Source organism: Kogia breviceps, chromosome 12 (genome assembly GCF_026419965.1).
Source record: "Kogia breviceps isolate mKogBre1 chromosome 12, mKogBre1 haplotype 1, whole genome shotgun sequence".
NCBI lineage: Eukaryota > Metazoa > Chordata > Mammalia > Artiodactyla > Physeteridae > Kogia > Kogia breviceps.
Genome location: NC_081321.1, coordinates 56,832,719 through 56,854,183, shown reverse-complemented (window position 1 = coordinate 56,854,183; position 21,465 = coordinate 56,832,719). Strand labels below are relative to the sequence as shown.

The 21,465-nt window shown below is 39.1% G+C and overlaps 1 protein-coding gene across 9 annotated transcripts in view; it reads right to left on the bottom strand.

Annotated features, from left to right (window-relative positions):
- FRS2 (fibroblast growth factor receptor substrate 2) overlaps positions 1-3,854 on the bottom strand; it is a 121,015-nt gene extending 117,161 nt beyond the window's left edge. For all 9 annotated transcript variants that reach the window (XM_067009728.1, XM_067009729.1, XM_067009727.1 and 6 more), the window contains exon 1: positions 3,686-3,854. The gene's annotated coding sequence lies outside the window, so the exon portion shown is untranslated. The remainder of the gene's footprint in view (positions 1-3,685) is intronic.
- Between the last annotated feature and the right edge of the window lie 17,611 nt (positions 3,855-21,465).

Sequence of the window (21,465 nt, the reverse complement as noted above, 5' to 3'; positions counted from 1 at the left end):
ATCTGCAATGTGAGTGAGCAGTACACGGACTATCAAGTTTTTTACCCACTGAATAAAATTATCTATTTAGTGTCTTTTCTTTCTGTTTTAAATAGATGCCATCTAAAATAAAGGGTTGTTTTTTTTTCCTTTCCATCTAAACTCTCCCTTGGCTCTTTCATCTTCATATTCAGATTCAACTAATACATCTGTTTATATTATTCTCTACACACATTTAATATATGCCTAGCACTGACCTCTCTCATGAACTACAAACCCGTATCTCCAAAAACCTCTGAGCATTTCCAGTGTTTGGCAAGTATATAAAAAACTCACCATATTCAAAACTGATCTCATTATGCCCCTTCTTGTCCGTATTTCTAGTAACAGTACCACCACTGCCGTCACTCACACTTGAGTGTAATCTTCAACCTCCACTTCCTCCAAACCTTTCCCAATAATCCCCCCTCCCACCCACCTAGTAAACGATACCAACACCACTGCCCTTGCCTGTTATTTATACTCTATTGAAAGTCGGCTGTCTACAACAAATCATTCTACACACTACAGTATTAGATCTTGGTAGTTTCTCATTACTTCCCAAATACTCTTAAATACAGCATTTAAACATGTTCCACAATCCAGGCCCAATTTAAATTTCAAACCTCATCTCTTATTCCCAAAAATGAACCCTATATTCTAGGTAATCTGGTCCACTAACTTCCCTCTGAGGACACAATGAACTTTCCCACCTCCACATTTGTGCTCACATCATTCCCTTTATTTAAAAAGCTTTCTTCAGGGCTTCCCTGGTGGCGCAGTGGTTGAGAATCCGCCTGCCGATGCAGGGGATACGGGTTCGTGCCCCGGTCCGGGAAGGTCCCACATGCCGCGGAGCGGCTGGGCCCGTGAGCCATGGCCGCTGGGCCTGCGCGTCCGGAGCCTGTGCCCCGCAACGGGAGAGGCCACAACAGTGAGAGGCCCGCATACCACAAAAAAAAAAAAAAAAAAAAAAAAAAAAAGCTTTCTTCATCCACCTACTCCCAGCCCCTAAACTTTTGTCTTAGAAAAGTCTTACCCTCTGCAGTGTTGAACTCAGGCTGCTGGTTTATTGCAAGGTAGCATGCTGTAGCGAAAACACACAGGCTTTGGCACCAGGTAGACCTGGATTCAAATTGGGGCTCAGTTACCTGCTAGCTACATAGCCCGGATAAGTTACTTAACTTATTTAAGTATCAGTGCCCTCATTATTAAGAAATATGCTTAGATGTTGTTATGAGGCTTAGAAAATGTATGTAAAGCAACTAGCATAGAGCCTGATATACACTAAATGCTCATTAAGAGCTTCAAAGCTAACTTTATAAGTATTATATATATATTTATACTATACCTATAATATACCTATATCTCCACCACTTTCCACTTTACTCTAGCTAAGAATGAATCCATTTTCCTTTCATACAACTCCAAACTTTAGATCAAACCACTCAGGTAGTATTAATGTATATTTCTATATGCTGTAAATTTTTATACAAATATCTGACATCCCCTTCTAGATTTCAAATTCCTAAAGACCCAAGATTTAATCTTTGCATCCTATAATGCCTAGCAGTGATTTTCATGAAGCACAAAGAACTCACCTCCAATCAGAAAAATATTTTAATATGCCTAAATATTTAATATGCTCTTCATGATTTCTGACAAACCTTAAAAAAATTATTGCCAGAAACATGAAGCTTAGCTGTAAGGGCTGTATCTTTACTTGCTCCTACATGGTTGCCTAACACAGCCTGATGCCTAACATAGCAATATATGTTGAATTGACTTGAATGATATAATCTCCAATGTAAATGTTCAGTATCTGTTGAACTAAACATAATTAAACTTACTAAAGGTATCTGATTTTCCCCAGTTACCTTTTTCTGTTCTTACAATTCTTGAAATCCTTCCCTTCAAAACACATTAACTATCATACCTTCAGTACAGATCCACAACCGTATCTAACTTGACTCCGTTTCCAGATTCTCTCAATTCCAATATTCCAACCATAGGCTCTAAACAATTAGAGCATTTCAAATACCTAAGAATCTACAGTTTTCATCTAAATCTAAAAGTTGAGCAACTAATCTTCACTCCACAATTTTTTCCAGGGACTTTAAAAATCATCCACCCTTTGCCTGTTGAAGATCAACAACCCTGAAATAAATCTTCTTTTGCATAAGAGAGCTCCCTGAACTTGTCACTTCAGTCTATTTTCCCTAATTCATGAGACTACCTCCCCTTCCAGTGGTGGGAGGTGAGAAAATGAGATAAGTACCCCCAAAAAACTACAGCATAAGTCCTAATATAAGCAAAAGATAAGAAGTGCAGGCAAGTGTCACTGGTTTCACAAAGGTGGTGTGCATACACTTTACACTGCAAAAACAATGGTCATCTTACTGGTAGTCAAAACCTGCAGTAACTGCATTCCCTTATGATCATAATTTAAAAATCATCATTAAATGTGGAAAATTCTATTTCCTACAAACCTTTCAGGAGTAGTTTATTACCTAAAATCTGTTCACTAAAAACAACTACCTACATCACTTTCTCCTCTAGGAAATGCTCAATTTATCCGAAGTAAACACCTCATACTATAAATTAAAAAACAACAACAACAAAAGACAAAAACCAAAACACCTCTGCCCACCTGTGTGAACCTCTGCATTGCAGGAACAGCTGTAACAGTCTAAGGAACCTCCTTGGAGTTACCGAGAACAATTTTTCTTTAAAAGTTAAGGAAAATGACAATTCCAAATATGAACTGTTAAGGAAAATGACAATTCCAAGTATACAAAATTCGGGAAAGAGGGGGCATAATAATTCCCCAACCCTTGGAAGTCAATTCGTGCAACAAACGCAGACTAAACTCATCAACCAACTGCGACTTCTGAGAGCCACAGAATTAGGAATGTAGATTAGAGAAAGCATCATTTTTTACGTCTGCCAAGAAAATAAGGGAATTTACCTGAGCTCCCGATTTTCCTCAAGCAAGTTGTTTTTTTAAGAAGTGACTTCAACAACAGCTTGAGTAAGCTTTCGAGTGAGTAAAGATCATCGGAGGCACGGTGGTGCCACACCGACCTACGTATCCAGAACCCGTCCCAGGCGCAGTCCAAATCGACCGTAGGCAACACCTAAGCGGGTCCAGATGGAAAGCCTTGCAAAAGATCTCCGGTATCTACACACGCTTCGCCCCGCCCTGGGACCAAGGAGACACCACCTCTGGGACCCCAGCTAATTACTGAGCCCGAGGACAGACCCAGAGGTCGCGAAAGTCGGGAACTAGAATCTATGACTGGGTCTGACGTCCAGATTCCCAGACCCGGGTCGGACAGAGAAAACCAAATCCGAGAGGCAGCGCGACGATTTGGGGGAGCAGAAATGAGGGGGTTGGATGGACGGAGGCCCAGCCCATTCTTACTTTCAAGTCCCAACAGCAACAACAGCTCCGGGAACCCCCTCCCCGGCTCCGCCCCGCCCACCCCACGGCCCCACCGCCCGCGCCTTCCAGTCCCGCGGGCTGGGCGAAGACCGCGGCGGTCGACAACCCCCTTTCTCGAACCCCGACAGTCCAGCCCGCAGCCCGGAGCGGGCAACGGGGGCCCGAGAGCGCCAGCCCCGACGCGGCCCGCGGCCGTCGCAGTTCACTCCGCCGGCCACTCACCGTCGGCTCGGGAGCTGGGAGGGGACAAAGCGCGGGTTGGCGGGCGCGGAACCCCGGACTCCCACCCGGGAAGGAGCCCCTCCTCGGAGTCGACCGAGCCTCAGCGTCTGTACCTACAAGGCCTCTCTCCGGCCCGAACCCTGGAAAAGCACTTCCGGGGGAGCGGGGGAGGGAACGGTTTTGGCACCGGAACTGCTCCTGGGCTGGAGCTGCCAGGGCCTCCGAGGCGAGGCGAGGCGAGGCGAGGCGAGGCGGGGCGGGGCGGGGCGAGGCCGGGGCGGGGCGAGGCGGGGGCGGGGCGGGGCGAGGCGGGGGCGGGGCGGGGCCTCTCCGAGGGCTCCCGCAAGTCCGCCCCCGGGCTGGTCGCTAACCCTTTCTGTCCCGTGGCCCCTCGTTTCCCCAAACTCTGGTTGTATCCTTTACCGCTCTTCGACGTGTTCAACTCAGGCCACCTGATTGTACAGAGGAGGAAACCGGGGCTCAGAAAATTTAGGTGCAAGGATCCAGCGCCTACACCTGCCCTCTGACTCTCTCCAGTATTCTTACCACTCCAATCTACCTCCTTTAAAAATAATGATAGTTAACATTTATTGACCACTAACTGCGTGATACACACTGTACTAAGCGCTTCGGTGCTCAACTCAGTTAATCGTCCTCAAATCCCTTGAGGTTGGTGCTATTATCTACATCTTGCAGAGGAGGAAACCGGTCAAAGATACCAAACCCAACACCACAAACTCCGCTTCTTGCTTTTATTTTAACTCATGTGTGTGTATAAATTTCACCTACCCCTAACACGATTTTTAAGTTCTTCAAGGGCAGGAACCAAATAATATTCCTATATTCCATCATCACTTGAGACCAAGAGCTGGGAGACTCTGGAATCTTACTGCCTGGATCCTGTTATTTAATACTTGTACTTTTTCAGCCTGGGCAAGTTGCTTGACCTCTCCAAGCCTGTTTCCTCATTTGTAATATATTTGATATATTTGATGTGTGTTTGTGTGTATGCACATATATAATCATCTCTGGATTGTTACGGGAATTCAAAATAAAAATTCTTGATAAACAGTGGTGTACCTAGTACCAACCTACGACTGGGTAAAAATCAACAATTCTCATGCCTCATCATTAACAGTAACAGTTTTTCCTCCAGTGGAGTCACTCTAGCAAGGGGTAATTTGAAAAACTATGGGTTAGCAATAGACAGTAGAAAAGGTTCGTTAAGTAAGTAAAGGAAGAGTAGAGGTTTTTGCAATGGGAAAAATGAAGGTAGGTGAGACAAAGAATGTCCTGGGGCCAGCCTGGATACTTGTGACGCTGTGAGCTGAGACAGTTTGAGGACCCAGAGCCAGATGCCAGGCAGGGAAAGGAGGGGGAAAAAGAAAAAGGGATTCCTCAGCCACAAAATCAGGAAGGCACCGAACATCTGAGGTAGTTTCTGTATCTGAGTCCAGATTTTGGGGGGTATGGGGGTGTTTAGCATGCATACTATCTGCAAAACATCTCTAAAAACCGAGGGGGTGGAAGAGGAAGATTTTTCAAAATTGTCTACTAAGCAAGGCAGGGGAAATAGAAATAGTTCAGAACCCATTATTACAAATTTAAGATGCAAACAATGCCTTTGCTTTTGGCTTTTATTACAGCGCTGTGTTATTTTTGTGTGTGTGATCACAGAAGTGTTTGTAAATACTTCTGTAATACCCAAATTTACCAGCCTTTCGTGCCTTGGAGTGTGAAAAAGTAAAAAACAGAGCCTGGGTTGGCAGGACTCACTAACTTCTCTTTCCACCAAGGGCTTAGAGAGAATCCTGAATCACAGACATTGTCAGGCTCCCTGCTGGATGCAGGCGTGCTAAAGGTTTGTCACTGAATCTGGTCATCTAACTAGTAAATGGTGCAACCAGGATTTGAATGTGAGTCTTTCTCCTCAACTGCTCTTCACCACTGTGCCAACGGGTCTCAATCTTGAGAGTGCATCAGAATCACCTGAAGGTCATGTTAAAACACAGAGTGCTGGACCTCACCCCCAGAATTTCACTTAACCATACTGGTGCTTCTCTGAGGTGTAGTCCCTGGACTAGTATCATCAACATCATCTTTGAACTTGTTACAAATGCGAATTATTAGGCCTCACTCCGGAACTTGTGAATCGGAAAGTCTGGCATGGGGTCCTGCCATCCGTGTTCAGACAGGCCTTCCTAGTGATTCTAAAACATTCTCCAGTTTTAGAACCTCTGCACTCTACTATCTTGTCTTCCACATAACCCTCTTTTTTTCTTTTCTAATTATCCCCAACAGAAATAACTCTACGGAAGCAAAAGTTCTTCCCAATGAATTAAATGATGTATTGAAGCATTTTTATTCATGTTTTGCTCTCAGTGGGAGAGGAGGCTAGAAAAAAAATTAATGGAGGATTCTTTTTTTGATTACTTTAAATTTGTACTGAAATTTAACCAGATAATACTGGATTGGGGGTGGAACTAATCTCACTTGGGAACTTTTCTGTGCCAGTACTTAACATGCATTTTCTAAATTGATCTTCACTGCACTACCATGAGGTTTCATGGCCTTAATTGAACAGAAGAGAAAAACTGAGACTTAGGTGAAGTAATTGACTTAAGGCCACATTCTTATTAAGGGGCAGAAATCAGGGTTGTTCAAACAAAGATCCTTCTAATTCCAAAACTCATGATCGCTCCACCTCATAGCAGGAGCTTGGAGAACCAAATTCCACTGTGGACTTCACCACCCCAACATTCAGTAAGCAATTTAATCTCTATGTCAATTTCTCCATCTATAAATAATGTTATCATAAATCTTCCCCTCCCACACTGGAATGTTAGAACAAATGAAGAAATAAAAGTGTAAGTGCTCTGAGTTTTTGAAGAAAAACAGTAAAAAGACAAGTTATTATAATATTAATAAGTTTAGCCAAGTGTTACTATGTGAGCCTGAGCATTGAATCTTTCCTGGTTATCTCCTGATTCATACATAAGAGGTCCAAAAACTATAGCTGATGCCAAAGAAAAAGCCTTTTGACTTAATTTGTCAGTATCTACTGGAGGTTAAAGAGGATGACAGAGGATTATATGTGTTTCTCTTAAAAATTACAAGAAATCTCTCAACAGGTTCATAGGCTTCAGGTTGTTGCCAAATTGCTGGCCCATCCACATCCTAGAGATCTTGTCTCCAAACCCTTTCTTCTCCCCATAACAAGCACCCCTCCACCCTCCTGCCTCCACCCACTAGGCAAAGACTTAAAATTCCTCCCACTTTATTATGTAGAAGGATTTAGCTCTCAATCCTCCTCTCAGACCAGACTCCAGGCCTATCTTTGTTGACAGAGTCGCCAAGTTGCACAATTCCAGGGGGTACCATTCACAAAGAATACAACCTGAATGGTGCTCGAGGGGGTGCCAATTGCACAGGTGACAATAGGAATGGTCCCCCTGGAACTGTGCAAGGCCGTAGCCCTGTCTATGCATAGCTCCCGCCCCAAAAATCCATTAAGGTGTTTTGTTAAACAAAAGAACCATCTACTTGGGTGTCCACCAGTTTGCCAACCTTTCAAATAATGGGGTTCTTTGTGTTTTTTGTTTGTTTTAACGTAGGACTGATCAAATACTTAAATCACCAGGCTTAAGTCCTGGGTTCCACACTCTACTATGGCATTTTTCACTCTCTTCTGTGACATTATTGCCCATCTCCCCACTAGACTTGTGAGTTTCATGAAGGCTTTGTCATATTCTGTCTTCCTTACCTTTTATTCGTGTCTTGGCACAAGTGCTTAAAAAACACTTGCTAATTTGAATAACAGTACGGTGTACTCGTAGATGTGTACTAGTAGAGCTGGCAGAGATTTGACAAATGGCCTCAAATGTGCTGTTTGACCCACAGAGTTCTGTACCAAGAAATAAACTGAGCCAAAAATTTTAAAATGAGAAATGTCACATAAAATAAAAATCCCAATTTCTGGCATCTCTTGAAAATTTAGACACTGGCAAACTGGGCATATGCATCCCACAACGTGTTGGTGTCTTTAGCTCAGGTGCAGCTCTCCATTCCGGTAGTACAATGAGTTGGCTCCACTCATGTGTGAAATCTTCATGTCAAGGGCTGAGTTTGGAGCCACTTGTGTGTGGGATCATATGGATGTTTTAGAGAAACAAGTATAGAATTTTGCCTTGTAGATTTTACATGTGTTCTTAATGATTTATTTCAGTGTATTCTGAGGTAATTTTAAATTGTTTTTCTGAGGTAGAAAATTGTGGGGTACCATCTTGTACCAATTCTAAACAAGCCAAGCAAGTACAGACATCACATTATAAATATGATCACCACCATTTTACAGGCATTGTAGCTAATGTTATTTGTCAACTGCCTTGGAAACAGAAATGACAAATAATAACAAATAGTTGAATAAGCTTCATGATAAACTAACTTTATGGATTGTGGGTTTTTTTTCCTGGATGGAGAAACACAAGCACAGCTAGTTCAGGTAGCAAGCAAGTAATGGAGCCAGAACCCAGGCAGTCTGTCTCCAGAGACATGGTCTTAACCACTAAATTAATATTTATTGAGCCTTTCCCATGTGCTATGGCCATGACTGCCTTCCAACTCAAAGAGACTACCAGATTTATAGAAGAGTGCATGTATCTCTTCCAAGCCTTTTATAGGCTGCTATATTAAACCCACACAGATCCTTCTCATCTCTCTCCCCCTCCCAACCCAAGTCATACTGACATGTTTATAATCTTCAGTTTTGAAGTGTACAAACTGCCAGACGTCTAAGACTTCCCTTAATTCCAATATAATTCTTTCACAGAGTTTGTTTTTATTGCAAATTATCATGAAGAGTCTTACACATTTGGTGAACAAAAGGCATCTTTTAAAGAAAATGGAAGCACTTTGAAGCAATATAATATTGACAGTGGAAACCAATATCTGTAGTCAAATTATGCTTGTGTGGAGAAATGGGAGATAGCAAGGTTGAATTTGAGCAAAAATGTCACATTGACACAAATGCAGTAAAAGCTCAAAAATAGAGGAATGGCGATCAACATTCCATCAACATTCAAATATGTCATCAGCATATTTTACATTTAATTTTTAATTAAAAATGGAAAAAATTTTGGAACTTACATTTTCTTTTAAGAGTTTTAAAGAATTAAACTTCTGTTGTTGTCCAAAATGAGCTGTTTAGCAAGTCTCAGGAATTTTTTTAAAAATTTTTATTGAAATAAGGTTGATTTACAATATTCTGTAATAACCTATATGGGAAAAGAATCTGAAAAAGAATGGACATATGTATATGTATAACTGATTCACTTTGCTGTACACCCGAAACTAACACAACATTGTAAATCAACAGCATACTCTTTATTGACTGCCTTTACTTCCTTTACAACTATTCCATTTCCCTAAAGATGTTAGCTGCAATTCCCAAACAAACCATTTTCATTCACATCCTTGTTTCAGGGTCTGATTCCTAGAGAACCTAAGCTAAGATTCCACGATTATCCTTGAGGCAGTTGAGAAAGAACCATGAATGGAGTCTCAGGAATTTGAGTTGCATACTACCTTCACACTTTCTTATGAAGATATAGCCTATCTTACTCTGCCTCAGTTTCTCCATCTGCAAAAATGCATGATAAGTGCATCTTTATATTGTAGAGACGTTGTGAGACATAGCTAATAAATGATTATAAAGCACAGCTCTTTGAAGTATAAAGCACTGCGTAATTACTAAATACTATAATAATCATCCTCATAATAATAGTAATTTTCAACCAACACATCAACCAGACCCAGATGCCTTTAGTCACCTCCCAATTAGACAAAAGTGTATATGCCAACTATGAAATAAAGTAAAAACCTTAAACCACGAACTAGTTCCACTCCCTTCCTCTTTCCTATGCAGAATCTGAAGTCAGATGGCCAGAAACATAGCTCAGTTCCATCACTTGCTAGCTGTGTGACCCAGCTTGCACAAGATAGTTAAACCTCACCAGCCTCTATTTCTTCAAAGGTAAAATGACAGTAATAATAATACCTACCTCACAGGATTATTGTGACAGTTCAACAAATTAATACATGGAGCGCTCTGTACCAGTGCTTGGCAGACTAGAAGAGCTCAATGGATGTCAGTGGTGGTGATGACTAGCAGCAATATCTGGAAAAAAAAAAAACAAGTAATAGTGAGCAGCTGTCTAACCATGTTATTGGATGAAAGATAAAGAAAAATCAATACATTCAACTTGGAGGATCATTTCAGCTGCCCTCTAGATTACATTCACATTTATCAAATTTAAGCATATTAATATGAAATTTTGATAGAAAAAAAAAAGGTGAGGCATTTTACTCTCCTAGTGTGTTAATTTGTTTGTTTTTAATGACTGTGCATGAAGTAAATGACTATAGATGATTAGGGGAAGAAAAATAAAGTAAAATGAAAAAATACAATGCTTCCCATTCCCCAGCCACTCCTCTCCTCAGGTGTAAACACTGTTAATGATTTGACATGCTCCTTTCCAGACCTATTTTTGTGCATTTACATTTATATAAACAGAATTACCCAAAAGGTAGATGAAGTATGTACTTAAGGCACCAGCAAACCAGAACCCCCAAAAAATTTTTTGTAAAGAATTTGATGTCTTTACAAATGCATAGACATAAAAAATCAGAACTTGTTGGGACTTCCTTTACATTTATTTAATTTTAAGATGGCTTTAATCTTAAAGTAAATAATAGGATATTATTTCATATGCATCATAAGCTCTTCAGTGCTTAGGACTTTTCTTAATATCTTAATCCAAGCTTGATTTATAATTACATATACTCCCATATTTTTAAGACCATAAATATAATCATATTGTTTTGCAACTTTCTCTATCTGCCTGAGTGGTTTTAAATATTGTGATATTTACATAGTCGCAACCTAAATAAAAAGGAACTTCCAACATATATGCCATTTTACTTCAAGAACGATCTCTGTATAAGGGTCCTATTAGAACAATTTGAGTTTCAAAATCTTCCTTTCTTTGTAAAGCAAATTTCATCTTCCATCACATTTTCAAGCCAATGTAATTCAATCCTTTTTTAATCTCCACAGAGCATATGATGGATTGAAATCCTGCCGACCAGTTTTCTAAATGGTGACTATGGAGAGATGCCAAGGAAACTGAATGGTGCCAAAATGTAGAATCCTCAAGTTGCTCTCTAAACCAACGGAAATTCATTCGGGGCTGGATTTCACTGAGGCAGGACGTATTTCACCTACAAAGATAGAGCACATGTGGAGATTATATTTGGGACCAGCGAATAAAGAAGAAAAGTAAAGCTACATTGTATTTCAGTAGACAGTAAGAAGGGAACATTCCCTGAAGAGAAGACCAATGACCTTCTGTGAGGGAAGAAAGAATGCTTAAGCAATAGTTTAAAACTACAAGTATTTAAAATGTTTCCCTTATAGTAAATTAACTGTTGAATAAGCTCAATGCATTCTGAGGATACAAACATATATGCAAAGAGAGATACCCAGTTATTTCAAATTTTAAAATGTATATGTATATATTTGTATACATATTAATATATGTGTATATATACATATGTATATATTTGAAATAACCTTGGATCTAAACTATTGCAAATGCTTATTACACATTTACTGTGAACAAGACACAGGGGTGTCAGGGTATACCAAGAACTCTAAGTCACAGAACCTGTCCTCTAGGAATCAAAATGCCAGTTAGGGAGATAAATTATGGACTCATAGAACCATAATAATGCCAAGCATCCTGCGGTAAATGCTAACTAACGGAGCCACTAATCTTTGAAACCTCTTCCATCGTTAATGGTCTTGGGACCAAATAAGAGGCAGAACTTAAATAGTATCTTAAAGGACTTGTAGAAATTATAGGAAAAGGAGGGAAATAAAAAGGATCTCAGCTCTCAAAAAAGTATAGAGGTAGGAAAGTACAGAGCACATCCGGAAGACCTTGACCTTTTAACTGAAAAAAAGAGTTTGGGTAAGTAGGTTGGGCCTCTCATCTGAAGGGTCTGACTACTAAATTAAGATACTTGAATATTATCTTTTTAGGCAGTAAAGAATCAAAGCTGTAGTTCCATTTCTGGGTATATACCCAAAGGAAATGAAAACAGGATTTCAACAAGGTATGCACTCTCATGTTTATCACAGCATTATTCACAATGGCCAAGACATGAAAACAACCCAAATGTCCATTAATGAATGAATGGATGAAGAAAAAGATGTGGTATAGATACACAATGGAATATTATTCAGCCATGAGAAAGGAAGATATCCTCCCATTGGCAACAACATGGACAAACCTTGCACACTTTATGCTAAGCAAGATAAGTCAGAAAAAGACAAGTACTGGACTATATCACTTATAAATGGAATCTAAACAAGTTCAACCTCGGAATTCCCTGGTGGCCCAGTGGTTAGGACTACTCAGCATTTTCACTGATGTGGGCCCCGGGTTCAATCCCTCGTCAGGGAACTAAAATCCTGCAAGCTGCACAGCACAGCCGAAAAAACAAAAGTTAAACCTGTAAAAAACAGTAAAAAATTGTGTACCAGGGGCTGGGGGTAGGATAAGAATGATGATGTTTTAGGGTACAAATTTGCAACAAGTAGTAATTGAGACATAGAGATCTAACACACAGTATAATGAATATAGACAAAGATATTGCACTGTAATTAAGTAATGTGATAAATATCACTACATTGGCAATGATATTACAATATATAAATGTATCAAAGTAACATGCTGTACACCTTAAACTTACATATCAAATTTATTCAATTAAAAAAAAAAATCAAAGCTGTTTTCCTGACTGTGAAGCAACAAAACTAAAGTACATGATTAATTCTTTTTCATGAAGGAAATTTGCAAAACACAGAAAAGCATAAAAATAAAATAAAAGTCACCTGGAAACCCACCATCCAGAAATATGCTATGCTTTTGATGGATAAACTTATAGCATTTTTTTCTGGTTATATATCTGCGCGTGTGTGTGTGTGTGTGTGTGTGTGTGTGTGTGTGTGTGTGTGTATAAGTTGAGATTATGCTTAATTCACTCAACATTATTTTGCAAATATTTTCTTATTAAAATTGTAACTGCACTGTATTTTATCAATATAAATGTAATATGTGGTACTTACCCAATTTTTTATGTTTCATCCAGGCAAACATAACTAAAATTAATCCAAAGTTAACCTAAGCAGTATGTTGAATGGATTGGAGCAAGGATAAAATGAGAGCAGGAGTAACTGTTAAGAAGCTTTTGGTAGGGACTTCCCTGGTGGTGCAGTGGTTAGGAATCTGCCTGCCAATGCAGTGGACACAAGTTCGAGCCCTGGTCTGGGAAGATCCCACATGCCTCTGAGCAACTAAGCCTGTGTGCCACAACTACTGAGCCTGCGCTCTAGAGCCTGTAAGCCACAACTACTGAACCTGTGTGCTGCAACTACTGAAGCCAAAAGAAGCTTTTGGTAGAGGACTGCTTATACAAATTAGACATATTCACAAACTAGAATAGTTTATAACTATTATATTACAACGTAACAATTATTTCAGAGAATGATGCTGCTCCCTGTGTATTATTTCAGTGTGATCTCCCAGATATATTTTCTCTTCTCCCAGTTTCTTAAACTTGGAGTGCTCCAGAACTCAGTCCTTTTCTCTCCATTTACATTTCTTCCCTTAATGATCTTATCCAGTCTCAAGGATTTAAATATTGCCTACATGCTAACCACCTGATGGCCTGTGGAAAGAAAGGGTATTCTATATGCAGAAGTGGATACAAGTTTTATGAAAAAGAATTCAAAACTGTAAGTAAAAAATGCCTGTTCCACTCCAATACTATCCAACAGGAGAAATTATAAATACAAAATGCTGGTGTTCTGCTCTGAGAGGGGTCCTTGGAAGTCAGGGGCTTTGAAGCTGTATGCTACAGCTTAAGCAAGGGTCTGGAGACAGGAGCAAAAGGATATAATGAAGAAATCAGTAAGGGGGCATCACTTCTCAAAGTCAGGGCATGGGATGGGTGAAAAAATTACTCATCAATTTAGGCAATTTGCTCTTTGATCTCTATTCATTCCAATGTTTATAGAATAACAACCTGAAACCATCATTTGATTTGGAGTCCTAAAAAATGGTGCATAACTCATTGTGAAAGGGGTAGGAAAGTCTCTGTGGGCTAATTAACAAAATAATTCTCCTGAGATAGAAAGCAAATGTACCTGTTTCTTCATTTCCAATACCTTCTCCATGTCAAAGTTTCTCTCATTGTTTCTACTCCAAGCTGTGCTTTTCACCAAATAACACCCTCAGCTAAAATCTGCGAAGAATTCTTGCTTTCCATATTGAAAAGACTGGGCTACTTTGATATGACTGTGGTCTGCCCCCCATTATATGTGAGTACAAACAAGTAAAAATGCTTATACATCTCTCCAATCTATAGAAAACCATTTCGGGGTCTTGAAAACAGTCTCTTTACAGATGGAGAGAATGTGAGAGAAATGCCCTCAGTGTGCTGGCTAAAAACTGCAATGTCTGCCCAGCACTTCCTCTCATAACAGGGGATGCTCTGCTGAATGAGCCCTTGTATGTCAAGATTCAAAACGTTCTTGTTTGCTCCAGTTGAACAAAGCTCTTACAGACAGTGGGATCTGCAGGGCAGCCACCAAGTGTGTTAGACCAACGTTCCCTACACCACATCGCTGAGTAGTTTATCGTAATGGCAGTTCTCACCTTCATGTATAGAGGCCGGTGTTCGAGTTGCCATCCTGCACAGAGCTCCCTCTCACTTCAAAGGAAATGACATAGAACAGAACCCCATGGTGTAAGGAGAAACAAGCAGTATCTGAGCAGAATCGGGCCATTTTTTTTTTCATTCTCTCTGTATAAATGGCTAAATTTATATACAGAATATTTAAAGGCCACCTTTCATTTCAGCAGTTTATGGATTGTCAGATGTACATACACTTATTGGGGAGCTTGACACCGAGCCGTTTTTTATGTAAGAGGGGAAGGGAGGGAGTTGTGTTGCAGAGAAATCCAACCCAATCCCACAAGTTTTTTTGGTCTACAAGACCCCCAAGAGACCAAAGTGATTGGGGCTTGCTTAGTGACTCATTTTACTTAAAGCTGGACTTGAGGCAAACCCTAAAAAAGAAGGAGAAGAAAAAGAGGAGGAGAGAGAGAGGGAGAAGGAAGGCAAGGAAGAGAAAAAAGAAAATATAAGTGTACATTTATTAAATCTCTGCATAGGGGAGGTCTCTTTCTAAGCTTAGAAGAAAGAGGAGAAGTCACTAGAGTAAAGCTTAGTAAATCTAACTACAAAAAATGAACAATTCTACATGTCAAAAATCAAAATAAGATTTAAATGGCAAATAAAAAGCCAGGGAAAATATTGGTGACAACTCTGATGGGTAAAGAATTAATACTGTTAATATTAGAATTTTCTACAGACTAGCTAAAAATATAATAAAGTAAGTTCCAGATGGGTAGAGAAATGTTTAACAAAATTTCTAAAAATATTTAACAAAAATAAAAATGTTTAACAAAAATATTTAACATTTCTTAAAATGTAAAGTTTCTTAAAATCTTTAACAAAAATAAAGTATAGGTGAATATCTGACCTCTGGAGAGGGAAGGAAATTCAAATCTTAAAGATAACTAGGAAAAAATCAAAATATTAGGCCAGGGCTTCCCTGGTGTCACAGTGGTTAAGAATCTGCCTGCCGATGCAGGGGACATGGGTTTGAGCCCTGGTCTGGGAAGATCCCACATGCCTCTGAGCAACTAAGCCCGTGCGCCACAACTACTGAGCCTGCGCTCTAGAGCCCGCAAGCCACAACTACTGAGCCCATGTGCCACGACTACTGAAGCCTGTGTGCCTAGAGCCCGTGCTCCACAACAAGTGAAGCCACTGCGGTGAGAAGCCCGCGCAGCGCAATAGAGTAGCCCCCGCTTGCTGCAACTAGAGAAAGCCTGCGTGCAGCAACGAAGACCCAACACAGACCAAAAAAAAAAAAAAAATAGGCCATATAAAAATTTTCAATTCTGTAAATTAAAAAAAAAAAGAAAATTTAAAAGATTCCAACCAATTAAGTTGGAAAATATTTGAAATAAGCAGGCAATTATTCTCCTGAATTTATAAAGAATTCAAAAAAGTTGAGTTTTAAAAAACCACAAAGATTCTCAGAGAAGAAACAAATGATGCATACAATTCACAGAAACATAAATTAATATGGCTAATAAACATTTGAAAAATGTTCAGTGTTACTAGAAACCAATAAAAGCTATGAAATAAAAACTTTCTAACGTCAGATTGGCAAATATAAAAAATGAAACTCTATATTGTACCCTTTTCAAATATGAGCAATAAACAGAAAATGTAATTTTTTTTAAAGTGAGTTTTAAAAATAGCAACCAAACAAATAAAATACCAAAGAATATATATAATAAAACATGTGCAGAACCTCAATAAAGGAAATGAACTTTCCTTCCTTCCTGACCAGAAGAACTCCTCAAAGGCCAGGCCTGCACAAAGAGAGCATTCTGTCAAGGTGGCAGCCTAAAGGTGTCAGGAGATTGGCCACACACATGGTGATCAAGCAAACTAGCAGAATACTGAGGATAATGACAGTCAAGCTTTTCACTGTGAGGGAAGAGAGGTATAAATATGGAAGGAGGAAAGCTAGAATGAGCTCTGTGGTAATGCACTGAAATGGAACATGTCAGAGTGAACTCACCATTTTCAATATAAGTAGATATAGAAACAAACACAGATGTAAATGTATGTGTGAATATATGTATATTCCTGGCTCAGTCTAGTAAGACCGCCTAGAAGGGACACCCCTAGTAACTGATCTACTGCTTGGTTTCTTTTTTTTGGCCACGAGGCTTGCAGGAATTTAGTGTCCCGACCAGAGACGGAACCCGGCCCCAGCAGTGAGAGTACCGAGTCCTAACCACTGGACCGCCAGGGAATTCTAGCTCTTGGTTTCTAAATACCACTTTCTTTTCCACCTAGACTTTGTCCTTTGGAGAGCTCATCCATTTCCTAAGGCTTCATCCTGAGGAAACCTACATTAGTATGTCAAAGCTAGACCTTTCATCTAAGCCGCAGATTAATATATTCAAACTACTAATTTGACATCTCTACTTTGTTACCTCACAAACATTTCAAACTTAACATAGTCAAAATAGAATGTTTGATTTCCTTGTGTCCTCCCTAAGCCATTCCTCCCCATTGTCCCTATTTCTATAAATAGTGACTTTATTCACTCAGCCACTGGAGTCTGGAGTCAGAAAACTGGGAATTGTTCTAGTCTCCTCCCTTTCCCTTATCCTTCATAGTCAATCCATCAGCAAGTTTAAATTGTTCTACTCCCAAAATACATCTTGAAGTCATTCACTTTTACCCATCTCCACTTGTGACTATGTTAGTGTAAGCCACCATTCTCCCTCTCCTGGATTACTGCAGTAGCTTTCTAACTGGTCCCTCCACTCCCATGGTAACCTCCTTGCATTGCATTATCAACACAGCCAGAGTGAACTCTTAAAATGTAATTGGAGCATGCCAGTTCTCCTCTTTAAAACTCTTCTGTGATTTTCCAGCCTGTTGGAACAAATCCAAGTCCCTGGCTATGGCCAAAAAGACCCTGCATGACTGGCCACCTGCCTGAGGCCTCCAAATTTATACCATGTACCTTATGCCACCAGTTACAACTCTGCAATCAAAGTGTCCTCTGCAGCCAAAGTTCTTAGATACACCAAGATTTTTTCTGCTTCGGGATTTTTGCATCTGCTCTTCTTTCTGCTTATAATGTCCTTCTTTTGGCTTTCACATGATTGGCTCCTTCTCATTCTTTAGTTCTTCGCTTAAGTGTCAATTCCTCAAAGCAGAATTCTTCGGCCATCCTATTCAAGTAGGGCACTCTATTCTTCCTTACTACAGCAACTGTTTACTGTTTTCCTAACACAAGCAGCAATTTTTTTGTTTATTTGTTTGTTTCACCGTCTATCTCTCTCACTAGAGTGTAAGTTACATGAGGGGAGTAATCTTGTCTTTCTTGTGTTCTCTTGTATTTCCATAGCCTAGCACACTGCCTGCTGTCTACCATGTAGTTGATGAATTCAAAAAATATCTGTAGAAATTTCCCATATGTTAGGTGCTAGGGATTCAGAAGAACACAAAATTCCATCAACTGGCTTATAATCTAGAAGAGTAATAAATAGGAAGGTAAATAAGAAATTGCCTTCTGCGTGATTAGTACTATAATGAGGAAAGTATAATTGGGAAAACATCACATAGGAGAAGCCCCTAATCTGGGCTCAAGGAAGATCATAAAAGGCTTATGGAAAGACGTGACACCAGAGTGAAACCTGCAGACAAGGTTAGTCATCAAAGATATAGTGGGGTAGAGCAGAGGCAAAGAACAGCATTTGCCTGGAAATGAAGCAGAGCATGGTACATTCAGGAGCCTTAGGGTGGAGAGTAGAGATAAGCGAGAGGACGATGAATGGTGAGAGATGAAGCTATAGAAATAAGCTGATATAATGGTTTGTACTTCATCTTAAGGGAATGGGATGGTCACTGGAAGGCTTTCTGCAGGGAGTAACATGAGCAGTTTTGTGTTACACAAAGGTCATTTTGACTGCAGTATGTATAAGGGATTGAAGACCAAGAAAGAGTCAGGAGGCTATGGAAGCAATCTAGGTGAAAGTTGGCAGGATGATAGTGACCTAAAGTAGGGCAGTACCAATGGGAAGATAAAGAATAAGACAGATCTGAAGGCTATTTAAAAGGTAGCAGTGGCAGAGATTAGCAATTCAATACATAATTTGATAGATGATGTAGGGATAGATGGTTATTTGGAGGAAAGGAGATCCTTCAAAAACTATGTCAAAATAAACCCCAGATCAATTAAAGATTTAAATGTTAAAAAAATAAAATTATAAAACTATCAGAAGACTTCTGGTCAGGATGACACTTTGATGCACCCCATCTCTTCCAAATCTACAGTTCACCCACTTACGAGAAGAGGCTAAAAACCAAAGCTGATGCCAACCCTCTTCCTGAGGTTATGGCATTATATAGAGTTGTGAACCTGAGGAGGTAGAAAGACAAGACACAGCAACTACGAACTGAACAAATTTGACTTCTGTCTCAGTGATTGGATCTGCAACATCCCTGGTGTCCCACAGTTATTACAGGAACTTTGAAAGGCTAATATAGGACGTGATTTTGGATGGAGGGAACAGAGTCTGACTGGAGGCAGCCACAAAACTGCTAGATAAGGAGATGTGAGCACAGAAGTAGAAGAAGAAAAAAAACAGACAAATAAACAACAACAAAACAAAACAAAACCAAAAAAATCCCTCTTACTTAAAATGATTCTGAAAACCTAAATTCCAAAACACGTGAAAACAAAACTAACACTAGGGAAAAAAGTACATAAAGTAAATAATTGTAGCATGAACTCACTCCAATTGTATAGATCAGTCTGAAAATTATTTTTAAACATATATATTTAGGATACTAAAAGGAATAACTTTTATTAATATTAATAAGAATTTATGAAAATAAGTATAAATAAAATTTAAAACATCTGGATATAAAAAAGAGGCAACAAGAGACTATTTGAATTTATAAATTTTTATGACCATTAAAAATTTAATAAACATATGTATATGTATAACTGATTCACTTTGTTGTAAAGCAGAAACTAACACACCATTGTAAAACAGTTATACTCCAATAAAGATGTTAAAAAAAATAAAGTAAAAAAAAAATTTAATAGACAGGATAAACTCTAGACTAGACACAGTTGAAGACTGACTTTACTGCATTGGAAGACAGTGCTGAGAGATTCATCTAGAAATAGCACAGGGAACCAAAGAGATAAAAATATTTTTTGAAAGAGCAGTTAATTAGGAAATATGGAAAACAGATTGAAAAAGAATTCATTCAATAAAAATTCCAGAAGAATGAAGGGAATGGCAAAGAAACAATATTTGAAGAAATAACAACCAAGTAATTGTAGAACTGACACACACATACACACTGAGTACTATGCAGGATGTATCAGTATAAATCTCCAACTATGTACATTATAATAAAATGAACATCATCTGGGATAAAGAGCTAATTTCAAAAGCTATTAGAGAAAGTAATATGATGGCAGTAATACTGTAAGAAACTGTAGACTTCAACAGCTGTGCTTCAGAAAATATCAATAGATTATATGAAAAAAATAAAATTTGTTTTCTATCACATACCATACATAAAAATAAACTTAAGAGGAATTAAAATTTTTAATGCTAAATGCAAACCTATAACTTTTAAAAGAAAACATAAGATAATATGTTTATGACCTTGGAGTAGAGAAGGATTTCTTTTATTTATTTATTTATTTATTTATTTATTTATTTATTTAGGCCACACTGCACAGCTTGTGGGATCTTAGTGCCCCAACCAGGGATTGAACCCAGGCCTTCAGCAGTGAGAGTGCAGAGTCCTAACCACTAGACCGTCAGGGAATTCCCAGAAGGATTTCTTAATTAAGATATAAAAATGAGAATAATAAAAATGAATAATTTTTCAAATTTAAGAAGGAAAAGTTTTATTCAACAAAAGCCATCATAAATAAGTAATAACCCCCACTTGCCGCAAGTAGAGAAAGGTCGCATGCAGCAACAAAGATCCAACACGGCCAAAAATAAAATATAAATAAACGGATTAATTAAAATAAATAAATAAGTGATAAGACAATCCACAAATTTCTCTTTTGTGATGGACGAAGATATTTTCAAAGAATATATTATGCCATTGAACCTAGACAAGGGGTAGGTGTCTGCCTTGCATTGCTGGTGCTAAACTTTCCTGCTTCTTTCCTCGCTAAAACCCTCAGTTTGTTTTTTTTTTTAGTTAATTAATTAATTTTATTTTAATTAATCAATTTATTTATATTTTATTTTTGGCTGTGTTGGGTCTTCACTGCTGCGCGTGGGCTTTCCTCTGGTTGTGGTGAGCGGGGGCTACTCTTTGCCATGGGCTTCAGTAGTTGTGGCACAGGGGCTCAGTAGTTGTGGCTTGTGGGCTCTAGAGCACAGGCTCAGTAGCTCAGTAGTTGTGGCACACAGGCTTAGTTGCTCCACAGCATGTGGGACCTTCCCACACCAGGGGTCATATCCGTGTTCCCTGCATTGGCAGGCAGATTCTTAACCACTGTGCCACCAGGGAAGCCCAACCCTCAGTTTTGATTAACATGGTATCTGACTATAGCACTCACTTTACTCTTTGTTATACCTGTCATCCCATCCTGAGACACTTATCTTTTCTTGAAGATTTCAGCTGGTGGTTCACTGTCACTTCAGGACTATTCTTGTCATAATTCTTACAGATTTCGATATCCACTTACTGATGTGGTCTTTCCAATAACCTAGCTTCTAAGTTTTTGGCCTCCTCTTCTCCAATAACATTGTCTTCCATTTTAGCTACTCACTAACATGGTCATAATCTCTAGAATTGCACTGTCTAATATGGTAGCTACTAGCTTCATGTTGCTTTTAATTCTAAATTTATTAAACTTAAATAAAATTTAAATTTTATTTCCTTAGCCCATTTCCAGTGACCAGTAGCCACCAGTGGCATATTAGACAGTGGATATAGAACATCCCCATCATCAGAAGAAGTCCTATTAAATAGTGCTGCTCTAGATCTTGCCATTTACCCATAAA